The sequence below is a fragment of the Pteronotus mesoamericanus genome, unplaced genomic scaffold (genome assembly GCF_021234165.1).
Source record: "Pteronotus mesoamericanus isolate MK-2021 breed Mesoamerican mustached bat unplaced genomic scaffold, CSHL_Meso_final contig_182, whole genome shotgun sequence".
Taxonomy (NCBI): Eukaryota; Metazoa; Chordata; class Mammalia; order Chiroptera; family Mormoopidae; genus Pteronotus; species Pteronotus mesoamericanus.
This window is the reverse complement of record NW_026555078.1, coordinates 33,854,838-33,880,258: the sequence shown is the minus strand read 5'-3', so window position 1 is coordinate 33,880,258 and position 25,421 is coordinate 33,854,838. Positions and strand designations below refer to the sequence as shown.

General features: G+C 38.0%; 1 long non-coding RNA gene across 1 annotated transcript; it reads left to right on the top strand.

Moving 5' to 3' along the window:
- Window positions 1–8: 8 nt before the first annotated feature.
- On the top strand, window positions 9–25,421 carry LOC129066029 (uncharacterized). Its single transcript, XR_008528637.1, has 3 exons — window positions 9–78; window positions 5,373–5,513; window positions 25,252–25,421. It is a non-coding gene; the product is annotated as an uncharacterized LOC129066029 (long non-coding RNA).

Here is a 25,421-nt window from a genome sequence, read left to right as displayed (position 1 = left end):
ACAGCCCAGGGAGTCATTCCCCGGCGGCCGGGAGGCCGACTTCTGACCTTGCTCCCTACGGCCTTCCCCGCGGCGTCGGTATGTTGGTTTAGTGGAAATAATTCTACGTAGGAGTCAGCTAAGCGCTGTAAGCGGTAACTAGTGTGGGCCTCGGATTCCCAGAAACCAAGGACTGGCCTCTTGCCTTCTTCATTTGACCCTTGCTGTCCCTTTCCTTAATAGTCCGTCCGTTAATTTGAATTTTGGCTGCTTACTGGCAGCTGAAGCTCCTTATCCCATTTTCTGAGTCAAAAATCCAGCCTCTTTGAGCCTTTATTCTACTCCTTCGAGGCTGTGTAGTTCTCCCTCAATTTTTTTTTTTTTTTTGGACGAACACGGGGTTGTGACAGTGGTTCTCAGCTGCAGAGATTTTGTCTCCCAGAAGACAATTGGCAATGCTTGGGATAGAGCTGTTCCTGGTATCCTTCCAGGTGGTAGAGGATATAGGCAGGTAGAGACCAGGCATGCTACTAAACGTTTTACAGTGCACAGGACAACACCCCACAACAAATATTTACCTGGCCTGACATGTAAGTACTGCTGAGATTGAGAAACCCTGGGTTAGGAGAAGAAAAATGACTTTTCTCCGAGCTCCCATTTCCAAAGCGTTTTTACATCAGTGGCAGGTGTTCCCATTTTCCTGATTAATAAACAGGTTCAGAGATGTTAGGTAATTTACCAAAGTTACATAGCTAGTAACTCCCCTTTCCTGCCTTGTAGAATAAATATACAAAGTATTCTTAAACAATAGCACTCAAAGAATTAACACCATATATAGTCTACCACAAACTTTTTTTGATTGTGAGATTTAAATTTCAGTTAACTCTTTTAACAATTCAAGCGTTTTCACAACTGAAAACGTCAGGAAGCTGATGGCATTCACATCTCTGTATCCATCTTTGTTTTTATCCATACGTACAAAAGAATATATGAGACATAAAAATAAACATCACTAATCTTAAGAAATATTTAACCTTTTCTTATCAGACTCTGGCTCTATGTTTTTAATGAGTTTCTTCTGAGCAACAGAATCCTATACATTTTATAATTGAGCGAAGAGTGAAAGAATTTTAAAATTCCACAGAACACGGGAGTTCTGAGAAGTACCCCAAAAGATCTCCTGCACTCCAGACATTCTCCCCCTTGCCCACTTTGTGCCAGAGGAACCCAATTTCTCCTCAATAGTCAAATTCAGTCACCCAGCCAGTAAAGCGGCCCCCTTCTTTGCCTGTTGGTGTGCTTGCCATGAGGAGCCCAACATAGACTGGTGACAATATCAGCTTCTGTTTTAATGGAATCATTGGTGTATTCTTTAACAGTTTTTATTTATTTTATAAATTTTTAAATTGAGATTTTTTACACACAAACACATACCCACCCACCCACCTCGTTTATTCATTCATCTGTTCATTGACACTTAGGCGGTTTTCCATGTCTACACTATTGTAAATAATGCAGCAATGCACATGGGGGTGCAGATAACTTTTCTAGATAGTGACTTTGTTTCATTGTGATAAATACCCACAAGTGGGATTGCTGGATCATATAGTAGTTCTATTTTTAATTTTTTGAGGAACCTCCATATTGTTTTTCAGAGTGGCTGCACCAGTTTACATTTCTACCAACAGTGCACAGGAGTCCCCTTTTCTCCACTGTCTTACCAGCATTTATTATTTTTTGTCTTTTTGATAATAGCCATTCTAACAGGTGTGAGGTGATATTCTCATTGTGGTTTTGAGTTGCATTTCCCTGATGAATGTTGATGTTTAGCACATTTTTCATGTACCTATTGGACATCTCTGTGTCTTCTTTATAAAAATGTCTATTCAGATCCTCTGCTCATTTTTAAATCAGATTGTTTGGTTTTTTGCTATTGAGTTGTATGAGTTCATTATATATTTTGGATATTGGGGGTTTTTCGATTACTGATCCAGTCTGACTGATTCAGTCTGTTTGGATTTTCTGTTTCTTCATGGTTCAGTCTTAGTAGTTTATATGGTTCTAAGAATTTATCCATTTCTTCTAGGTTGTCCAATTTGTTGTCATGTAATTTTCATAGTAGTCACTTTATGGTTCTTTGTATTTCTTTAGTATCAGTTGTAATGTTTCCTCTTTCATTTCTGATTTTAAGTCCTCTCTTTATCTTGGTGAGTCTTAGCTAAAGGCTTGTCAATTTTATCTTTTTTAAACACCGCTTCTTAGTTTTATTAATCTTTTCTATTGTCTTTTTGGTCCTTATTTCATTTATATCCACTTTGGTCTTTACTTCCTTCTGTCTACTAACTTTGGATTTAGCTTATTACTCTATTCTAGTTGCTTGTGTTGTTTGTTTGAGATCTTTTTTAATGTTGACATTTGTCACTATGGATTTCTCTCTTAGAACTGCTTTTGCTACATCCCGTAAGTTTTGGTATGTTGTACTTTCATTTTCACTTGTCTTAAGGTATTTTCTGATTTCTCTTTTGATTTCTTCTTTGACTCCATTGGCTGTTCAGTAACATGTTATTTAATCTCCATCGTTTGTGAATTTTTTAGTTTTCTTTTTGTAATTGATTTTTAGTTTCATACTATTATGGTCTGAAAAAAATGCTTTCTTGATTTTGATCTTAAATTTATTAAGACTCATTTTGTGTTCCAATATGTGACCTATCCTAGAGGATATTCCACATGTGCGTATTCTGCTGCTCTGGGATGGAATTGTAATATCAGTTGGTTCAATTTATTGTTTAAGTCCAAGGTTTCTTTATTGACTTTATTAATGGATTATCTAGTCATTGATGAAAGTAGGGTATTAAATTCCCCTACTACTATTGTATTACCATCTATTTCCCCTTTATATTTGTTAATATTTGCTTTATATGTGTAGGTGCTCCTATCTTGTATGCATAAATATTTGTAAATGTTACATTCTCTTGCTGGATTGACCCCTTTATTATTATACAATGACCTTCTTTGTCTCTTATTACAATTTTGTCTTAAAGTCTATTATGTCTGGTATGTATATGTATATATGGCCAACTCAACTTTCTTTTGGTTTTCACTGACATTGAATATTCTTTTTCCATCCCTTCATTTTCAGTCTGTATGAGTATGTGTCCTTACATCTGAAGTGAGTCTCTTATAGGCAACATGTTAATGGGTCTTGTTTTATTATCTATTCAGCTACTCTGTGCCTTTTGGTTGGAGAATGTAGTCCATTTACATTTAAAGTAATTATTAATAGGTACATACTTTTTGACATTTTGTTTATTGTTATCTGGCTGTTTTGTAATCCTTTGTTCCTTTCTTCTTTTGATCTCTTTGTGACTGGGTGGTTTTATGTAGTGGTGTGTCTGCTTAGATTCCTTTATTTATATATTTATTTATTTTTATTTTATTTTTTGTGTGTGTGCATCTACTGTAGGTTTTTGCTGTGTGGTTAACATCAGGCTTACCTAAAACATCTTTTATTTATAACAATCTATTTAAAGTTGCTAACAAGTTAAGTTTGAAAGCATTCTAAAACTCTACATTTGTACTCTCCCTTCAAACATCTTATGTTTTTGATGTCACAATTTATACATTTTTATCTGTGCATCTGTTAACACATTTTTGTATAGTTATTTTGAGTACTTTTGTCTTTTCATCTTCATAACTAGATTTATAAGTGATTAACCGCAACCATTACAACTCTATATTTACCTTTACCAGTGAGATTTATGCTGTCATTTATTTTTCTGTACCTGTAAACTGAATCAGTAAGACTGGAATTAGCACCCTTTCATTTCAGCTTAAAGAAGTCCCCTTAACATGTGTGATAAGGCCTGTCTAGCAGTGCTCAATTCCCTCAGCTTTTGCTTGTCTGGAAAACTCTCAGTTCTGAAGGACAGCTGTGTTGGGTAGAGTATTCTTAGTTGTCAGTTTTTTTCCTTTAGCATTTTGAATATATCTTGCCACTCCCTCTGGCCTGCAATGTTTCTGCTGAAAAATCTCCTGATGGTCTTATGGGGGCTCCCTTGTATATAATAAGTTGTTTTTATCTTGCTGCTTTTAGGATTCTCTCCACTTTAACTTCTGGCAATTTAGTTTTAATGTGTCTTGGTGTGAGTCTCTTTGGGTTCGTCTTATCAGGAACTTTCTGGAATTCCTGGATCTGTATGTCTGTCTCCTTCCTAGGTGAGGAAATTTTTCAACCATTATTTGTTTAAATAAATTTTCTGCCCTCTTTTCCATTTTTTCTTCTTATGGGACTCCAATAATGTGAATGTTAGTCCATCTGATATTGTCTCATAAGTCCCTTAAGCTATCATCCCTCTTTTTTTACTTATTTATTTACTTACTTGGCTCCTCTGATGGATGAATTTCACTACCCTGTCTTCAAGTTTGTTGATCCTTTTTTCTGCTTTATCTAGTATGATGGCAAACCCTTCTTTAGAATGTTTCAGTTCAATTATTGAATTTTTCAGCTTTGTGATTTCTGTTTGGTACTTTCTTATATTTTCTGTCTCTTTGTTGAAATTCTCACTTTGTTGTTCTCCTGAACTCAGTGAGCATTTTTATAATCAGTATTTTAAACTCTTTATCAGGTAAATCACTTATTTCTGTTTTATTAGTTTTTTTCCTGAGTTTTTTATCTTGTTCTTTTATTTGGAATGTATTCCTTTATTTCTTAATTTTTTATGATTCTCTGTGCTTGTATCTGTGTGATAGATAAAACAGTGGCCTCTTAGTCTCAAACAAACAATCTCTTGTTGGAGATGAAACTTATAGTTCAACCCTCCCAGAGCTCTCAGTTGTCTCTCAAACCTTTGTGATTGTCCAAACAACCTTCTTTGTTCTTAGTGGTTTCCAGTAGCTGAAGGTGTACCAAGACCTATCAGTGTCCCAAAGAATAAGATTTTGGGCAGCACCTAGATACAGGCTGATTGGAAGCCAAATCCTCAAGCAGCCTCTTTTAAAATATATAAATATATTTCTTTCAGGGAAAGACTTTGAGATGGGCATTACTGCCTGCTCCTTCTGTACTGAGTCCTGGTGGGAAGAGGAGGTTGGTTAGCTAATTAAGACCTATTTCTTCTTTTGCCGTTGTCTACAAGCTCCTTCCTTGGAGACACCAGTGCCCTGGAGCTGGGTTTGGCACAAAGATGATGTCTGGCTACCTACCCAGTCTCTGGAGAGGATTGTAGTAGGTCCCTACAGGTGTGTTAAATTAGATGCCTGCCCCTCAGGCTGTAGCTGTTAAGGTAAACTAATAGCCTCTTTCACAGAAAGACTGGATATTTCTGTCTGCTGCCTCCGTGCCGTGCTCTGGAGGAATAGATGGTTAAGGATTATTTCTCTACTATTTGTTACAGACTTGTGGGATGTGCCAACATAACCTTTGTTGGCCACCAGAGCCCGGCAATCAAGAAGCATCCTCTGGGTGGCAGATGCAAAAACCATTGTGCCAGACATGCGCACAAACTCCATTTGCTCTTCAAGCTGAAGCTATTAAGGTAAGCGAATAGCTTCTTTCGTGGAAAGACTGGTAGCCTTTCATTTTGCTGCGTCTGCATTGGGCCCTGGGTGGTGAGCTGTGGTGACTTTCTGTGAGCCCTTTAAAAGCTGTCTTTTAGTTCACTATAGCCTTGTGGGTCTTGTAGGTGCAAGACCCGTTGGCTTTCAAAGCGAGGTATTTTCAGGGCCCATATCTCAGGAGGAAATCTTAGAAATCGTGGTGTGAGCTGTGGGTTCCGTACATACCCTTTGCTCCGAAGGGAAATGCTGGGAATTGTGAGTTCCCTCCTGTTGTGTGTCGGTGTGTCACTGTGCCCATTGTGGGGTTCACGGGTTCACGGTGAGATTGTGTCTCAGCCTCTTCTGCCCACTTTAATGTGGGTATTTTCTTGTTTGCTGCTCTGTAGGAGTCACTCAGCTAGCTTCTGAATTTCCCTGAGAGGGAACTATTCTTTATGGATCTGAGTTCAGGAGCCTCTTACACTGCCATCTTAAATCAGAAAAACAGTTTATGGATTCTTATAAGAAATTCTATATCACCAACATTTTTGAAGGCACAGATAATGATATTATGTGGAAATACATGGTTATCCATGGTTGAGGCAAGAAATGACTTGGGAATGTTGGACTCAATGAGAAGTTTTAAGAGTACCATAACCAATTTATTTCACTCATGTTTTTCTCTTAATGTTTGCACAAGAATTAGATATAACAATTAAGTATAAAAGGCTCTTTTACTAGGTATTAAGTAAAAGTTCCAAGTGATAAGGAAGCATGTGTTAGTTTTTAATTGCCCACATTGTTTCTTTCTTAGTGGTATGTAAACTAATCATGTCTCTTATAATGTGTCTTAAGATTTGAAGTAATGCAGAATATAGCTTAAAATAATTCTCTAAACATGTTCATACATTATTTCATTTGATCTTTATATGAATACTGTGAAATAAGGTAGGCATTGTTATTTCCATAAGGCAAATAAAATTCAGGTAATTTTAATTTTCTTATAGGTGAGGTTATATTTAGTTTCATAGACTTTTGAACTTAAGCTAATAAAATAGTTTAGTAATTTGCTTTCTATAACATTAGGCCACAAATTTAAAGCGTTCCTACTGTTGAATAGATCATGTTACATAATGACACCGTTTTGAAAGTGTTTCATACTACAAATGAAAGATGGGAGTTAAGCATAGGGAGACATGTGTGAAGTTAGGGAATACTTAAGTATGACAGAAATTCCTGGAAGGAAGCAAAAGATCAAACTTGGGAGAAATGTGTGGTGTGGAAAAATATCTTAACTCTAAGCAAGGTCCTTTTATGGTATGTATTGTCATATTATAAATTCAGGTCTTGTTGTTTAGTCCTTCAGTGGTGACTGATTTTCTCCTTGATGCTGTGCCTGCAAATTATATAGCTGCTAATAGTTACTCCTTGGTAGTCGGGTTCTTGCTTCCCAAGCAAAAGAAACCAACTCCGGAAGAATTATTAGTTTACAGAATCAGTGGGAAGCTGGAAAACGAGGCTCAGAAAACGAGAGGCCAAGAGTGTGTAGGCAGCCAAGAACACAGCCGAGGCCATGCTATGGGAGCAGCCTCATGCCATCATACTCACCGTCACAGCGCTACACTCAAGCGACGGCAGGCTCCCTGCTGCCCACAGTCTGGGACAACCAACATTCTGGCCTTACAGTTGCCTCCTGTTAAGAGTCATACATTGTTGAATTCCCAAAATGGGGATTCAGGTTTTGGGCAGCCAGAAAAACTACAGGTACACTTGATTATTACAAATTATGCCATATATATGTTGTTTAAACAGGACTGAACACAATATTTTAAATATACATTTAATAAAGCCATTTTTAGCTATAAGGAGTTGTTTTATTATTGCTGCTTTTCTTTTAAGAAGTGCTAGTCAGTTTTGGAAAACCTGGAAAGCATTCCCAGAACTACAGCATTCATCCTGCTACGCCATTTTATTAACTCCAAACGTTAAAATATGTAGGAGCATTTACCCCAGGAAATGAATCCACGTCTATCGTGAAATATAATGTGATTCACCTTATCTGCTGGAATTCACCTATAAAACCAATTATGCCTACAGATTGGTAGAGAATCATTTTTAGATTTTCCTTGTTATTACCAATCTCTTTGTAGTCTCTAAGTATCTGACATGTAGTTTATCTATTTGTTTATTAAGTGCTTTTATGTATCACACATTATTATAGGTAGTGGAATATACCAATGAAGAAAGCATTTGAGAGTCCTTCCCTTCATATAATTTATTGGGTTGCAAACAGATAATGAAATAATTTTAAAAAGTATAATGTGATAAAAGGTAAGAAATGTCTTGGTGAGAAATAAGAAAGAAAAAAGGTAAAAGGAGTTTTGGGGGTACAGTTTTAAATAGAATGTTCATGGAAGGCCCTTGTGAGATGATTTGAGTTAAATTCTGAGAAAGTGAGCCTTGTGAATACCGCTGTAGAAAGAGCATTCTAAGAAAATAAAACTTGGTGTGGCTTGGTGATGTGTACATGAAGATGCATTTTCCTGGTTTTGTATATGTTTAAAATTTTCCATGAAAAAACAAAATGTAGCCTTGGTTGTAGAACTTGTATCTAGATTTTATTTCTGTATTTTGGATGAAAAATCAGGATAGAAAATTTAATAGATAGTTTGAAGTTCCTAAAAAAATAAAGTAAAAAAGATTTTACTAAATTACTTTCTCAGAAACAATGTTTTAACATCCTGACTAACTCCAGCTACCATACGATCCAGCTTTGATTAGAGAGTGTTGTTTATTATCCATAACTGTGTTGTGTGTTTTAGTCTTATCTTTCCAATTATTTGTTAAACTCTTAATCATGCCTAACTTTTTAAATCCCCCTTTCTATCATTCTCTTTAAAGTGATTAGGTATATAATAAATTCTCTATAAAAATTAGATTAAAAAGTAAAACTTAATGATGATTTTATTAAATATAACCTTAGTTCTTATAGCATTTTATTGTGTTGAGAATGAAAAAAATAGTAAGGCGCACAAACTATTATACCCACAAGCAATTTAAAAGTTTTGAACTTTAGAGAGTTAGTTAAAAAATACTTTAGGTATTTTTTTTCAAGTAATTGGCCAGATGTGAGGTACAATTTGAATAAAGACCCTTCTTATCACATACTTATCATGAGTTTTCCACACTAAAAAAGTTTGTTTTTTCAGTGGTTTACTTTCTGTTCCCATAGAACTAGGCTACATTGCACAAACATTTTGAGTAAATTCTGTCAGTTTTTCCTTAATATGACCAAGAGTCTTAACAGTTAGGTAATTGTGATTGAAGAAGAAAAACTGAAATCATCCTGTTCAGCCCAAAGCGTTTACTGGACTCTTTAAAAGTTATTTGGCTAGATTGTGAGGTCACACCCAGACACCAAGGAGGAATGTCTCTGAAGATCATTCACTTAGAACCGCCCTGCACTTAGCGGAAGTGGTGACAGGCTGGTCAAGCATGAAGGAGATTCTTGTCACAGAAAAATTTGTCAGTGTTAGTCACACAACTAGAACATAATGTTTAAAGGAAAATGCATGACGGTGCTGGAAAACTGTGTTGGAAGAGCTGTGGCCAAAGAAAAGAGAATTACAAATTGACGGAGAATTGCGCTTTCGTGACACAGACCACTTGGAAGTCTGGTGCATAAAAAGTTTTGTTTTCATAATTTAGTTCACCTTCCTTATGATCTATCTGCTATGAGGCAAAATCTTTAGAGAACAATGTCATTACCTCAGGAAGGAAGGATTACTGCATTAAGCTGACATTCATTTGGCAACATTTTTAGGATGTGGAATGATTCATTATCAGTATCAGACTGTTTAATCATAGGCCTCATCAAATCATAAAAACACTTTTAGAACAGTGACCGTACCTCAGTGTCAAACACAGAAGACATATGGCACATTATAATTCAAAAGTCACCAAACTGTTTTGAGACCACAACAGTAATTTTGATCTCTGAACTTCAATTTCCTCATCTGAAAAATGGAGACACAGATTATCTTTCACTCTACTGAGCCACACAAACCAGGGCTAGATTTTATTTATTTATTTTTAGAAAGAAGGGAAGGGAGGGAGAAAGAGAGAGAGAGAAACATCAATGTGTAGTTTGCCTCTTGCATGTCGCCTACTGGGGACCAGACCCGCAACCCAGGCATGTGCCCTGACTGGGAATTGAACCGATGGAATACTACACAGCAGAAAGAAGGAAAAGAGCTATTACCCTTCGTGACAGCATGGATGGAACTGGAGAGCATTATGTTAAGTGAAATACCTGGGGGTGAAAGACAAATATGATCTCACCTATAAGTGGAACCTAATCAACAAAACAGACAAGCAAGGAAAATATAACCAGCAACATTGAAAGAAAAAAGAAACTGACTGTAATGAAAGGGAAGGAGAGAGGAGGGTAACAAGGAAAAGAAGGGGAAGAGGGTCAAATCAAGGAACAAGTTTAAAGGACCCATGGACAAAGCCAGAATGGGGAAGGATTGAGGGTGAGAGGTGGGGGTGGGTGGGGCAGGGGAAAGTGGTGGTGGGAAAATGGAGACAAATGTATTTGAACAATATAAATAAATAAATTAATTAAATAAAATGAGTCTCTCGTTGACAGCGCGCGTGCGTGCACACACACACACAATCTTTCATCTGCATTTATGCGTATGTTTTGAGTATACCAAAATTCTGAGCCTCGTTTCTCCAGGCAGAAACCTGAGCAAATGAAAAATAAATAATAAAAGAACCACCATGGTGCCCTCAGAAAGAATGTTCTTGTTAATTGCTAATCATCCTCCCCAGGGAGAATTTCTTTAGATTTCTACCTGAGGGTCGGGGCTTTGTTTAACAGTCTATGATATCACAAATTCCCTGTTCAAGCATCCTTCATTTACTCATTCTTTTAGTGAGCTGGTCATTCACCAGATATTAAGATCCTACCATATGCCAAGCACTGTGCTAGGAACCAGAGACGCAGATAGGAATAAGGTGGAGATAGTTTCAGCCCTGGTGGAACTTACTATAAGAGAGCAAGGGAGACCAACAATGCAGAGAGATTTTGCAAAAGTAGGACAGGATGTTATGGGAGCTTTCAACAGGGGATTACTTAACCTGTTTGGGTTTTAGAGATATCAAAGCTAAAACAAGAAAAAATGAGGAGTTGATTAAGCAGAGAGTGCAGGCGAAAGCGGTTTGGGCAGAGTACAGCACTGAATTAATTCATTTTGAAGTGCTGGAAGGAAAGCTACCATGGCCACAGTGTAGAGACAGGATCCAGGTCGCAGGGGCCTTCTTGAGTTTAGTCTTTATTCTGAGAATAATGAGAAGCCATTGAAATTTTAGGTTTGTTGGGTTTTTGTTCTATACATTTATGCAGGAAAGTGATCACTTTCATTTATAAAAGCGCATTCTAGGCAGTAGGTGCAGTGTGGAGGAGAGGATAGCACACAAGTAATATATGTTGTGAAACCAGTTAAGAGGCAGTTGAAGGAAATGAATTAGGGGGTTGGCAGAGAAGAGGAGGACATAGTGGACCAAATCAAGAGGTATTAAAGAAACAGAATCAATATGTGCCCATTATGTTTGCCCTGACTTTTCTGAGTGGGAGCACCTTCTGATGTGAGGTGCAGGGAGGTGGGTGCTAGTGCAGAGCCGCAATATTGCTAGGGAGAAGAGGCAGGAGTCAGAGTTTGGGCTGCTGAGCTGGCTGTAATTTGGGGGTCAGTGTGCCCAAAATGATGGAGCTGCGAAGCGGGGATTCTCAGAGGTCTGTGGGCAGCTTATGTTCAGGACTATGGCTAAGTGCTTGGCTACACATGTGTAAGGCAAGACCATGTCAGACCTACCAGTAGTGACTGTGAGGGGACTGAGCGGTTAACCGAAATACCAGTGCAGGAAGACTGTGAAATTCCATTCTATGGGGAGATCTTGTTGAATGTCTTGGGCATTCAGTTGAAACTCTAATAAAGTCTATGCTCTAGGACTAAGGACAAAACCAAAATAGGATCAGGGTGAACCAGAGCAATTAACAACCTGCAAAATAAAACTCAACACTGTTTAAAGAAAGACAATAAATTCAATTCTTCACAATATAACAGTCAAAATTGTTTCATGTACAGTAAAAAATTACTAGACAAGTAATTCAAGATGGAGGGAAATGTGACCCTTAATTAAGAAACAAAATAGTAGAAAAAGAGATGACTCTAGATGTTAGAATAATTAGATGTGGACTTCAAAGCATTTATTATAAGTATGTTGAAGGGTTTAAAGGAAGAGATGAACTTTTTCTTTAAAAGTGTAAGTGAAAAGATGGGGAATCTTAGCAGAAAACAGAAACTAGGAAAACAGAACCAAATGGGAATTCGGTAAGTGAAAAACTACTGCTAAACAGAGCTTAGCGGGAAACTTACTGTCTTAAATGCTTCTATTACAAATGAAGAAAGGCTAAGAATTAATGGCCAGAGCATAAAACTTAAGTTAAAAAAGAAATAGCAGAATAAACAAAATAGAAGGAAGAAAACAGTAGAAATAAGAGGAGCAAGTGATGATGTGGTAAACAAATTTATACAGGCCAATGTAAAAGAATAATAAAAGCAGCAAACTTCTAGAAGGGTGGATCAAAGAAAAAGAGGCTGCACAAATAAACAATAATAGGAATGAAAAAGGGGATTTAGCCAGAAATGCTTTCAACATTGAAAACATACTAAGATATTATAAACATGTTTATGCTAAAAGACCTTAAAAAGGAGATCAAAATTGATAGAAAGCTATCTCAAGAACAAATTAAATCTCTGACTAGTAGTTCTTCAGCCATGAAATAAATTGTCAGTAAATTAAAATCTTCCTGCAAAGCACACTTCAGATGCAGAGTACTATCAGCCAAGGAACATACAATTCCAATATTGTACAAGCTATATCAGAGAATAGAAAAAGAGGATTAACTCCCCAGCTCTTTTTATAAAGCTAGTAAAACCTTGATACCAATATATCACTATACCAGTATAACCAGACTAAGACAATACAGAATCCGTTATGATCATAGTGAAAATCCTAAATAATCTCAGGTAGAAAATGGAATCAGACAGTGTATAAAAGAGATAATCGTCATTACCAGGATGGGTGTATCTCACAAACCCAGGATTAGTTTATTTTAGGGAAAAAAAGTGGTTAAATTCAACATACATGATTTTTTTTAAAACCGCTTCTTAGGCAAGCAACAAAGAAGGTACTTTCTTAATCAAATATTGCTTATCTACCAAATCCAGCAGTTAACATTATTCTTTATTTGATATGTTGAAACCATTCTCTTTAAGCTCAGGCAGAAGACAGGAGGCATAAAGGAGAGAAGACCTAAATGGACTTCAGGATATGAAAGATACCCCTGAAACTCTACAATTCTGTGGCTCAGTCTAAGTAAATGAAGAGATGTATCATGGTTATTGATAAGATTAAATATTTTTTAATTAGTTCTTTTGAAATTGATCTATAGAGTCTATGCAATTCTGATCAAAATCCAAAGTTGTGTGTGTATAACTTGTTAAACTGTACATACAATTTATATATGAGCCAAAATTATACCCTTGAAGAAGAACAATATGTGGATATTTGTCTTACAGGTTACCTTTTTGAAAAGTTATGGTAATTAGCCCTGGCTGGTGAGGCTCAGTGGACTGAGTGCCTGCCTGCAAATCAAAAGGTTGCCAGTTCAATTCCAGTCAAGACACATGCCTGGGTTGTAGGCCAGGTCCCCATTTGGGGGCGTGTGAGATGCAACTAATTGATGAATCTCTTGCATGTCCACGCATTGATGTTTCTCTCCCTCTTTCTCCCTCCCTTCCCCTCTCTGTAAAAATAAATAAGTAAAATCTTTTTTAAAAAAGTTATGGTACTTAAGGAAGTGTAGTGCTAGTTCAGGGACAGAAAAAAATAACCAATGGAATAGAACAGAATACCCAACATAACCCAACTATGTGGAAACTTGATTTATGGCAGTGTTGCTTTGTGAATCAGTGGAAGAAAGTACTTTTAAAAAAGTTTAAGTATAGTTTAAAAGCATGGCATTACACCCCTACCTCCTACCATGCATTAAAATAAATTCCAAATAGATCAAAGATCTAAATGAGAAGGGCAAACAAGAAAACTTTTAGAAAACCATATAGAAAAATATGTTATGGTTTTGGAGTCCAAAAGTATTTCTCTTAAAAGATCCAAAAAGTATAAATTAAAAAGCAAAAGATGGAAGCCAAAACAATCTTGAAAAGGAAGACCATAATTGGAGCACTCACATTTCCCAATTTCATACCTTACTACAAAACTACAGTAATTAAGATAGTGTACCTGGCTGGTGTGGCTCAGTGAATTGAGTGCCGGACTGAGAAGCAAAGGGTTGGCTGGTTAGATTCCCAGTCAGGGTTGCATTCCCAGTCACAGGCCTGGGTTGCAGGCCAGGTCCCCAGAAGGGGGCGCACGAGAGGCAACCACACGTTGATGTTTCTCTCCCTCTCTTTCTCCCTTTCTTCCCCTCTCTCTCTCAAAAAAAAAAAAAAAAAAAAAAAAAAAAAAAAAAGTGTGCTACTGGTATAAGGATGGACATGTAGATCAATGCAGTAAAATGAAGATTCCAGTAATAAATCCTTAAATTTATGGTCAGTTGATTTGCCGCAAGGATGTCAAGACTATTTAATGGAGAAAAATAATCTTTTCAACAAATGGTGCTTGGTATATCCACTATGTGAAAGAATAAAATTAGACCTCTACCTCAACTATGCACAAAAATGGGTCATAGGTCTAAATGTAAAAAAAAAAAAAAAAAAAAAAAACCCAACCCAAAAAGCCCTGTAAAATTACTAGAAGAAAAAAGGAATAAATCTTAGTGAGCCTGGGTTAGGCAGTGATTTCTTAGATACAACACCAAAAGGACAATTGATAAAGGAGATAAATTGGACTTTATCAAAATTAAAACCTTTTGTGCTGCTATACCATCAAGAAAATTAAAAGACAACCCACAGACTGGGAGGAGATACTGGTTTTGGGTGGCAGAGAAAGGCCACTAGCGAAGCTAGAGGTACAAATGCCGGCAGTCCAGAAAGCAAGCCCTATAAATATTGAGACCTGAAGACCTATGGGTAGGGCACCAGTAGTATCTGCTACACAGTTTTAGACTCTTCGGTAGGATTAGGCAGGCTTGTCTTAGCTCGAGTTTCCCAGAAAGTATACATAGCCTGGGGCAAAGGTTTATGTGCTATTACTTTATTAGAGTGAGCACTTCCAACAAACAGGGGTAGAAAAAGGGGGTGGGTGAAGCAAAGGAGAGAGAACCAATGTAAAATTGCGTTATGGAGGTGGCCATCATTAAATGCCATTCATTGCTTGATTTCTTGGGATAGTCTTTAAGAAGCCTTAAAAAGCCTTTTAACTTTTGTACCCAAATACCCAAAAAGCACCTGAATACAATTTTTTAAAAAATGTTTGGTTCCCCTCCTCCCCCAGGTAGTTAGTCGATATCTGTAAATTAAGACTCTCTTAGACCTTATTCATACCTCAGGTTTCCTTTAATCAACGTCCAAGTCATAACTGGTGGTAATGGATAGCAGGGGTAATTGAAATCCACAGAAGAATAGCTACCATTTAGTAAGCACAAGGCAGTTTTATATAATGTCTCATCCTCACAAAGTAGCTTTTGTTATATCAATTTTATTAATGTTCAAAATGAGACTCTGCTAACTTAAGGAACTTGGCCAAGGTCACAAAACTAGTAAGTAGCAGACAGGGTTTTGGAGCCACGTCTGTTTTTTGTGGGGTTTTTTAAACTTCAAAACAATGCTTTCTTTAGAAGAAGGATTGAAATTCCTAAATCTCTTCCTAGCCAATAGTTTTTTAAAATGCTGTTTATTTTTTTAAAAATAGATTGTACAGACGCATGGTTTAAAAATTCAAAAAAAATAAGAGAGTATCCAGTGAAAACTGTCCTTTTTCACCCTGTCCACCAGTCACCCGATTCCTTTTCTCAGGGGCAGCGTTACCAGTTTCTTGAGTATTTCCCTGAAAACAGTTATGCATAAATATAAATATTATTTTTCACCTTTTTAACAGAAAGTACATATATACACACTATAGTCACCTTAGGTTTTGTTTTTTTCACTGAATAATAACATCTTGGATTTCATATCCATATCCATTATTTAAGAGTACAATATAAGTTACACTAAACTTTATTTCCCTTGTCCTATTTATCCACTGCTAAAAGAATAAACAAGAAACAAAATGTCAAAGAATCAGGCAACAGGAAAGGAATGGAAAAACACACAAGCTCAAAGGCAGCTCTTCATCAAAAGACGTTTCTTGTTTTTTGTCTTAGGTTACCTTGGCCCTAACTCATCTGTAATTTTCAGGTGTGTCTCATAACGTGACTGCTATTACTCTTCTTGTTTTTTGTTCATATGTCTGAGTGAAATGTGAGTACATATTAGTCCTGTTGGTAGCTTAGACCATCTGGCCCCAGTATTCCAAGATGAGAAGATAACATTATGAAAATGAGTAGGAACCCTAGATCTTGTCCTTCTCCAAATTTCATAATCCCGAAGCCTCTGTCACACAATATAGCACTTGATTGGGTTTAGTCTAATACTTTTCACTTGTTGTTTCTTTTCTGTAGAAAATTACTTCTATTAGGATAGAGACCCTACCTCACACCATAGTGGGTTCATGATAGTAGGTACTGGGGGACAGAAGGTAAATGTGGGGATCCTGATACTTCCTCCTCCATTGACAAGAGGCTAAGGTGTTGGTGGAAATGTGGGGAGAGGTGAGGATGTAAGTAGATTAGAATCATAAGAAAGATTTCCCAGGTGCATGTGCCAGTCCACTCCTACATCCGCATTTCAGTTGGGGGACTAGATGGGCGCTATACAGGGGTGGGCAAAAGTAGGTTTACAGTTGCAAGTACATGAAACAGAGTTTATTCTTGTTGAGTTAATAAAGCTATTTTAAATCATAACCTGCATGACAACTGTAAAACTACTTTTGCTCACCCTGTATAATTTCAAAAAGTTCCTTGGATGACTCTTAAATTCCTCCATTCTCATACCCCTAATTCATAATTATTTCTAGTACAAAGGAGAGGAACAACGACAAGAGCAAATATCAAATATTCACGTAAGCTGAAAATTATTAAACAACTTATTTTAAATCGAAGAAGATAGGACTTCCTTTTCCCCCTGCTTTCTTTTTGCCTCTTGTTATATTAGTAGCACACAGAAGGGGCAGACTGTCATAGAGCAAGCGGCCCGTGCACATGATCTAAGAGGCTCAGATGGCCTCTTTTTGTGTATTTCAGTCATGCTAGTGTGTTCGGTTAAAGTTGTTGTATCTTCTTTTTCTCATCTTCCTGACAAATTTTCTCTGGGAGATCCTGGATCCATGATGTTAATGTCCGCTAATACTAATGTTTTCTAATCTTCTAGTTTGATGGTTCTTAGCCTTGAATGAGCATCACCGTCACCTGGAGAGTTTTGTTAAGACATTGCTGGAAACCCCACCCCTACCCGCGGTTTTCTGATTCAGTCGGTGTAAAGTGTAGCCCAAAACTTCTCATTTCTAACAAATACCCCTTGGATGCTGATGCTGCAGTTCTGGGGAACCGCACTTTGAGAATTGTTCCGATTATTATTATTAATTATGTGCTTCCCATAGGGTAGGGGAGAACCCCAGGAATTAGGAAAGGTGGTCGGGGACGGCAGCGCCAGTAAGTGTTACTAGAGGAGGACTGTAACAGGAGAAGAAATGCTCTTTCAGCATCGTCAGGTCCAGAAGTTTCATGAGCATTTGCATGAGTCCTACTGAGAACTTTTGACCTCAAATTCATCCTCCCTATGTGAAAATTCTGATTTTAAAGAGAGGGGGGTGAGAGGAGAAGGTTACAACTTTGCCCAATCCAATATGAAAGGGATTTTGGGTCCACCATCTCTGTTGCCATGACTCTGTCCTGAATCACTGTCTTCTCTCACCTGGATACTTACAGTCTCCCAGCAGCCCGCTGCTCAGAGTGTGATCCACAGACCAACAGCCTCAGTAGCACCTGGGAACTTAGTAGAAAAGCAGCATCTCAGCCCCTACAGCAGAAACTGCATATTAACAACATCTCCAGGTTACTTGTTTGCACATGAATGTTGAAAAGCAATGTACCTAGCTGTTCCATCAGGTTTCATTTTTGTCTCCTTCCAATGCATTCTCTGCAGCTACAAGGGTGATCCTCTTAACTTAGATCATGTCATTCCCCTGCAAAACAAAACAAAATGAAACAAACAAACACACACACAAAAACTCCTACTCTCGTGCTATCCCCTGGCTCTGAGAAGTCAAACTCCTTACGTTGGCCCATTAGGCCTGATGTGAGCAGGGCCCATCCTCTCCAGTTCATCCTCCCCGTGCATCGTGCTCCTCTCTCACTGCGCTCCCGCCACACCGTGCTTTTCAGCTTCTCTCGCAGGTCAAGATCTTTCTTGCCTTTAAACATGTTGTTCCTTCTGCCAGGAACATTCACCAACATCCGTTGCGTATCCAGTTCCTCCTCATCGTTCAGCTCTCTGCTTAAACGCCACCTCCTCAGAGAAATCTATATGCCTTGGCTATCCTATCTAAGTTAGTGCTGCTCTTCCCACTTTTATTAATTTCCTTCATGCTATTTACCATAATTTATAATGATTTAATATGTATGTTCACTTTTCGGGTCAGGGACCACCCTGACAAAGGAACTAAGCCTCTCCTGGTCACAGTGTCTGGCACCCAGTATGCCCCCATGGAATATCTGCTTAAGGAATGACCTGCTGTTTCTTTAGCGAGCCAGGGAAAATTGGAATGGAGGTGGAAAATAGCCTTGGACTTTAAAGACCCCAAAGGAGATAGGGCCTGTAAATTATGAGGAAAAAAAGGAAGCAGGATTCAAGAAAAACATTTTAACGAGGAAAATAAAAAAGGTGGAGGGATGAAAAAGGGAATGTGTTGGTTGATGCATTATTCACTTGGGGCCACTCCAGAGGCATAGCCAGGCCCAGTTGTCACGCATGGTAGGTAGGCAAAGGTGAGTGAAGTAGCTGACTAGTTAGTTTGGTGCAACATCTGATCTGTGCTTCGCCCAATAGCTACTTCCAGCGTGTTGTTCGCTGAATAGCTTGGATTCTGATATTGGCTCCGTGGGGTCAGAAAAGGAAGGAAATGTATTTCCACTTCAACAGTGGTCACCGAAGATGCCCTCAGTGTAGTTAACTGGGATGCCCAGGGCCCGACCTGTGTATAACTCACACTCAGATCGTTAAACTTATATTTATAGCTAATGCTTTTCTCTCTCTCCACGGAGCTCTCCTGTCTTTCCATGTTATTGTGGTTCTTAGGGTTAATTCAGATTAGAATGCTGATAATCAGATTACTTTCTTAAACATCCCCGCTTCATTCTGTGCCTAAGCTTCTCAGATTTCTGAGCTAGGAAGCAGGAATCTATAAGATGTCAATTTTTTTTAAAAGAGGTTACTTATTTATTTTTAGAAAGAAGGGAAGGGAGAGAGAGAAACATCAATGTGTGGTTGCTTCTCACGTGCCCCCCACTGGGGACTTGGCCTGCAACCCAGGCATGTGCTCTGACTGGGAATTTGAACCAGTGACGCTTTGGTTTGCAGGCCAGCACTCAGTCCACTCAGCCACAGCCAGCTAGAGCTATAAGGTGTCAGTTTTGTTTAGACTGACCTAAACCTCCAGAGAGGTGATCGTGAGTCAACCCATAACTAGGGTAGTGATAATGAGGTTAATGGTGTGGGTTTTCTTCTGTTTTGGTCACTTAAATTTTCATGGAGAACTTACATGGTTATAAAGGTCTTAGCCAGCCCTTCTGAATGGTGGTTTTCAATGTTGAGAAATGATCAGGCCTCCTGTAAACACCTCTTATAGATCTTTAAGAATGTGTCAAAAGAGAAATACTGACTTAATCTGATAAAAGTTCTTTGTATATAAAGATACCTTTTGCTCTGGTTGGTGTGGCTCAGTTGGTTGGAGCATCGTCCTATAACCAAAAGGTTACGGGTTTGATTCCCAGTTTGGATGTGTATGAGCCCAACCTGGGCGTGTATGGTAGGCAACCAATTGATGTTTCTCTGTCACATAGATGATTCTCTCCCTTCCTCTCTCTCTAAAAGCAATGAAAAAATGTCCTTGGGTGAGGGTAAAATAGTAAAATACCTTTTAATTGTAAGTTATGATGAGGAATGAATAGTTTGTAAGTGATAAACCACTGCTAAAAAACAATTGGGGTTTTGAGGAGCCCTACTTAAGAAGCCTTGAACTATACACCAGTTGAGACAGTGGAGCTGGCACACTGTCTCATCACCATTAAAGGAAAAACAGTGCCTTCAGCTTACCTGCCTCCTTTGACTATAATAAATAATCATTAGAACAATGTGGAAAGTTCACTAAGACAGGTGAGAACAAGACACTTCACAGTGACTGAATATGACAGAAATCTCCCTGGAGGATGTGACATTGGAACTAGGTTTAAAGTCTCTGCAGGACTTTAAAAAAACAGATGGGAGAAGGAAAAAAAATCCACTCCAGGCAGAAAAAAACATTCAGTGCAACAATGAAGGTAAAAAAGATCATGACTCAGTCACTAAAAATCGTGCCAGGTATTTGAAGACACACGTGTGTGGGTAATGAAGCTGTAAAGGTGGTCAGAAGTTAGATCACAGGGCGTCCTATTGTTTCATGCAGGGGAACTTAGACTTGATGTTATAAGGGACGGGGAGTCACTGGAGGAGGTTAAGCAGGGGAGAGCCACGGTCAGGTTTGCACTCTTAGAAAGCGTCCACTGCCACTTTCTGGAGGAGGTCAAAACAAGAAGCATGGACACAAGAGGTTATTATAGTCCTACATGAAGATGAGGTATGTCTGAACTAAATGATTCAAATGGAAATGAAAAAGGGGGAATTTTTGAAGCATATCAATGGAATAAAATTGATAGGACTTCAAACAAATTGGATATAAGTAAGAAGGAGAGGAAAGTCTAAGGTGAATACCAAGAGTCTGTCTGAGATAATGGGGTTGTTTACAGTGCCACTAACAGTATGAGGAACAGTAGCCTGGCTGGGTATCTCAGTTAGTTGGAGTGTCATCCCGATGCACAGGGGTTGCGGGCTTAATCCCTGGTAGGGCCACACACAGGAAAAACCAATGAATGTGTGAATAGGTGGGGAAAGAGACTGACGTTTCTCTCTCTATATATATAAAAAAAGTAATATGAAATAAAATAAATATCTATTAAAAAACAATATGAGGAAGTCATGAGGAACAGATTTTGGGAAAAGATAATAGTTTAGTGTTGGGCATATCATCTTGTTTGCTGAGAGATGTCGATAGATAGAAATGTGGATCAAGGTTTTAGATACGAGGTCAGGGCTAGAGAAGAAAAATTCTGAAAATTCTCGGCCCACCTTACCAGTGTAAGGTCCCTGCTCTTAACCCTTATCACTGGGCCTATTATTGAGATAGTTCAAATCCAGGTCATGAGTATAGGTGAGGTTGTCCAGTTAGAATTACAGAAGGAGATGAGAAGAGAGCCAAAAATGAGACCGTAAGAAATACTAATGTTTAAAAGATGGATGAACGAAAAGAACTCGCTAAGGAGACTGAGAAATCTAGAGGAAGAACGGTTGCCTGTGGGATGGAAGAGGGTGGTGCTGAAACAAGAAATATAAATGAGTGAGTCGGGAATGTTTCAAGTGTCAAAAATTAATAGGAATTGATGGGTCCCTTGGGAATTTATGTGACCCTTCCAAAGTGAGTTAGCTGCATCTCGTCACAGGAATCTAGACCTCATGTTTCCAGATCTTTTGATTTTTCAAAAGATGCTGGAAATTTAGATTTATATGCCTAATCTTCTCTTACACTAATGACTGAAATTAAAAAACAAACAAAAACTATGTATGACCATGGTTGGTAGGACCTTTGAGGTCAGAAAACCAGAGTATGGCACCATCATTGGATATACATTATTGGAGAATAATAAATGTCTATACAGAACTGCTTAGATAAACCAAAAATGAAGGGATTGTATTTGATGATGGTACCTTCTGGATTATCTACCTAATTATACTAGTTTTAGGCATCTGAGACTGTAGGGAAAAAAATAGCTGTAAGATTGTAGGCTTTCAGTGCATAAAAATATGTAAAAATAACTTTTCTAAGATGGAAGTTTCTGATCAATTCTGTTCAAATTTCAGTTATTTTTATTTGGCTTGTCCAACTACTACTTCTGCTCAATATAGCTTTTGTTTATTATTTCTTTTCCTGTAAAAAAAGCTAGATAGTAAATATTTTAGGCTTTAAACTTTATTTACTAAAACAGGTGGCGGGATAGATCTGGCCTGTAGGCCACAGTTTGCTGACTTTCTAGGAGATGCTTCTTCATCCAGAAAACACACCGTTGTGTACTAGCACATCCGCATGCTGAAATGAAGCCCTGATTTGTACTGTTTGTGGGTTTCTGTAGTGTAAATACTTCCAGTGAAATGGCTGGTTTCAAGCTACCAACAGTTTAGCAATTGAATTGCAAAATCTTAAATATTTAACCATTGATTCTTATCAACTGGTAAGAGCCAGTTCCAGCACGCTACTGGGTGCATAACCCTGGGACATGGGACAATATACTGGGAATGCAGGGAGAGGAATGTTTAGCTTCCTTTATTTATTTATTTTACTCTTAAAGGGTTGGATAGATATGAATAAGGAAAATTACTAGGATGGCTTCTTTAATACTCACTAATAATTATGTTGCTTTTGTTTGATTTTGCATTATCAGGAAATCTGGCATTAGCACTGAAGTTAAGTCAAAGTGAAAAGGGTAGGATCAGAGAGAGATGTATGTGAATATGAAATATGCACATGTATTATGTACATATGAACACTTTATAATATTTTATACATATTTTACATACCATTTTAAGGTCCTTTTCTGGTTCACAGATTGTTGGGGTCTTTTGTGCCTAGTGATTTTTTAATTTGGTATCAGGTATCATGTTACATTGTTAAGTGTTTTCATTTTGTTGTCTTTTTTCAAGGAGTGCTGAAGTTCTGGCATAGGTTAGTGGTTAGGTTAGTTGTGGATCAACTTGATATTTTCAAGGTTTACTTTAAGCTTTGTTAGAGTGTTGCTAGAATGGCCTTTATTCTAGGGCTAGTTAACTTTAATACTAAACTTTAACCTCTCTGGAGTTTCTGTTGATTGCTCAGTGGCTTCTTAGGGAGGCTGATCTACTCTGGTTGGGTAGAGTTTGAACATCTCCTAGTCCTCTGTGTACTATGAGAGTTGCTCAGCTTACAGCTCTGGTGGAAGTTCTTTGCTAAGCCTTGTGGAGTTTCATTCTGTGCATGCTCAGATTGGTGTTCAGCCAAAGATTCAAGGAGACTCTGCAGATTTTTAAAGTTCTTTCTCTGTTTAACTCCCTCCTTTCTGGTACTAAGCTCCCTCCCTTCTTAAAAACCCAGTCTCTAGTTCCTCAGTTTAGTGAAACCACTGTGCTTTGAGTTTTCCTTCCCTTTGCTGTAATCTCAAAATTGTCACCAGATAGGAAGCTGTTTTCTTTTTCTCAGAGATCAGAGTCTTTTCCTGTCTGTCGTTGCAGTCTTTTATCCAGGTTTCTAGTTGTTTATGGTAGGAGAGTAAATTCTGTACCAGTTACTTCTTCATGATCAGTAGCTCAACATTTATCAATACAGTATCGAATCTTCCAATCCCTGTATATTTACTTAGGTCTTATTTGACTTCTTTTAAATTTATTTTTTAGATTTTATTTATTTTTAGAGAGAGAGGGGAAGGGAGGGAGAAAGAGAGACATACCACCTGGCCCGCAACCCAGGCATTTGCCCTGACTGGGAACCGAACTGGCAACTCTTTGGTTCGCTGGCCAGCACTCAGTCCTCTGAGCCACACCAGCCAGGGCTGATATTTTAAATAAACTTTAAAAATTCTCTCCATAGACTCTAACATTTAGTGTTAGATTTATTCCCAAGCCTTCATACTGTTATGCATTGCAAATGGTATCCTTTAAAATTTTTTAATTTTCTACCTACCAGTTGCTACTATAAAGTAAAAAATAAATCTATTTTTCTATCTAGTAACTTTGTATGTAGACTTTTTATATCCAGTAACTAAAGTATTAATTATTTTGAATTAATTAATTCAGGGCTATATTTTTTCTTAGAGTTTTTTTGATTGTAGTAAAATATACATAATATAAAATGCACTGTTTTAACCATTTTTAAGTGTACAGTTCAGTGGCTTTGAGTGCATTTATGTTGCTGTGCATCTGTCAGCACCATCCATCCCCCAAACTCTCTCATCTTGCAGAACTGAAATTCTACTCATTAAAGACTAATTTTCCATTCCCTCTTTTCAGCCTCTGACAGTTACCATTCTGCTTTCTGTCTCTATGAATTTGATTACTCTTGGTACCTCAGTGAGTGAAATGATACACTATCTGCCTTTGGGATTAGCTTATTATGCTTAGTGTAATACCCTGAAATTTAATCCCTGTTGTAGCATGTGTCCTTCTAAGAGTTAAAGTGATTTTTTTCCTAGTTAGGTCCTAAATTTGCATTTAGATGTGAAGTACAGATTGAGATTTATTCCAATATGGATATCCTGTTGTCCCAGTAGCATTTGTTGGCTATTCTATCCTTCTTACATTGATTTATAATGTTACTTCTGTCATATATCAAAAAAATCCACATATAGCCCTGGCTAGTGTTGCTCAGTGGACTGAGTGCTAGCCTGCGAACCAAAGGGTCACCAGTTTGATTCCCAGTCAGGGCACGTACCTGGATTGCAGGCCAGTACAGGATGCTTGAGAAGCAACCACACATTAATGGTTCTCTCCCTCTCTTTCTCCCTCCCTCTCCCTCTCTCTCAAAAAAAATAAATAAAATCTTTTTTAAAAATCCACATATAAGCTTGTTTCTAAGCTGTCAGTTGGTCAATTTATCTATATTATACCAGAAAACTGTATGAGTTATTAAGACTTGAAAATAATTCTTAATATCTGGCAAGACAGATCTCTTCATCTAGTAGGTCTGGGTTTTCCCAGCATCAGCCTGGTCCTAGGGAGCTCCCATGGTCCAGTGGACGAGGGTCAAGCGAGGCGCAGTCATGTGCCAGAGTTTACAGGCTGAGAAGGTAAACTGCCTGCTTTTCCCCTGTGCTTGTGCCTTTGGGTCCTTTTGGGTTCCATTCAAACGTGTTGTTTCTACCAGGTTTCTGGAGCTGCCTCAGATTATAGCTGTGTGGAGCGGAAGCACCCACTTCATGGCGCCACTTAGACTGAGAGGCCTCCTGGTGGGCCTTGTCTTCCCAGAGCCTAATAGGTGCCTCAAGAGTTGACACGTTCAGTGTGTCCATTTAGTAAACGTGTCTCGAATGCCTGCTCTGAGTTAGCATTGTGGATTCAGTAATGATCCAAATAGACAAACTTTCTCTTCTTATGACATATTTATTCTAATTTACTAAGAGGAAATAGTTAATTTTTTTTTTTTGGTTGGTTTTGGTTGGGTTTTGGTTTGGTTTTTTTTTTGGTTCTTTCCTAAAAAATACTAAGGACTTTCTACATGATTATTAATGAAAATCTCTCTTTTTGGTCTTTGTGCTCTACATCTCTAATGTTTCTGAAGACATTTTAATTTAAAAATGCTTGCTGGCTGGTGATGCAATCTTCAACAGAGATCAGTGTTTTCATGAGCACAGCATTCACTGGAAAACAATTTTCCAATATCTGCATAATGGAAGCCAAGTTTCTGACAGGGAAGAAAACCTGCAGGAGTGGACCAGGCTGCCCCCAAAA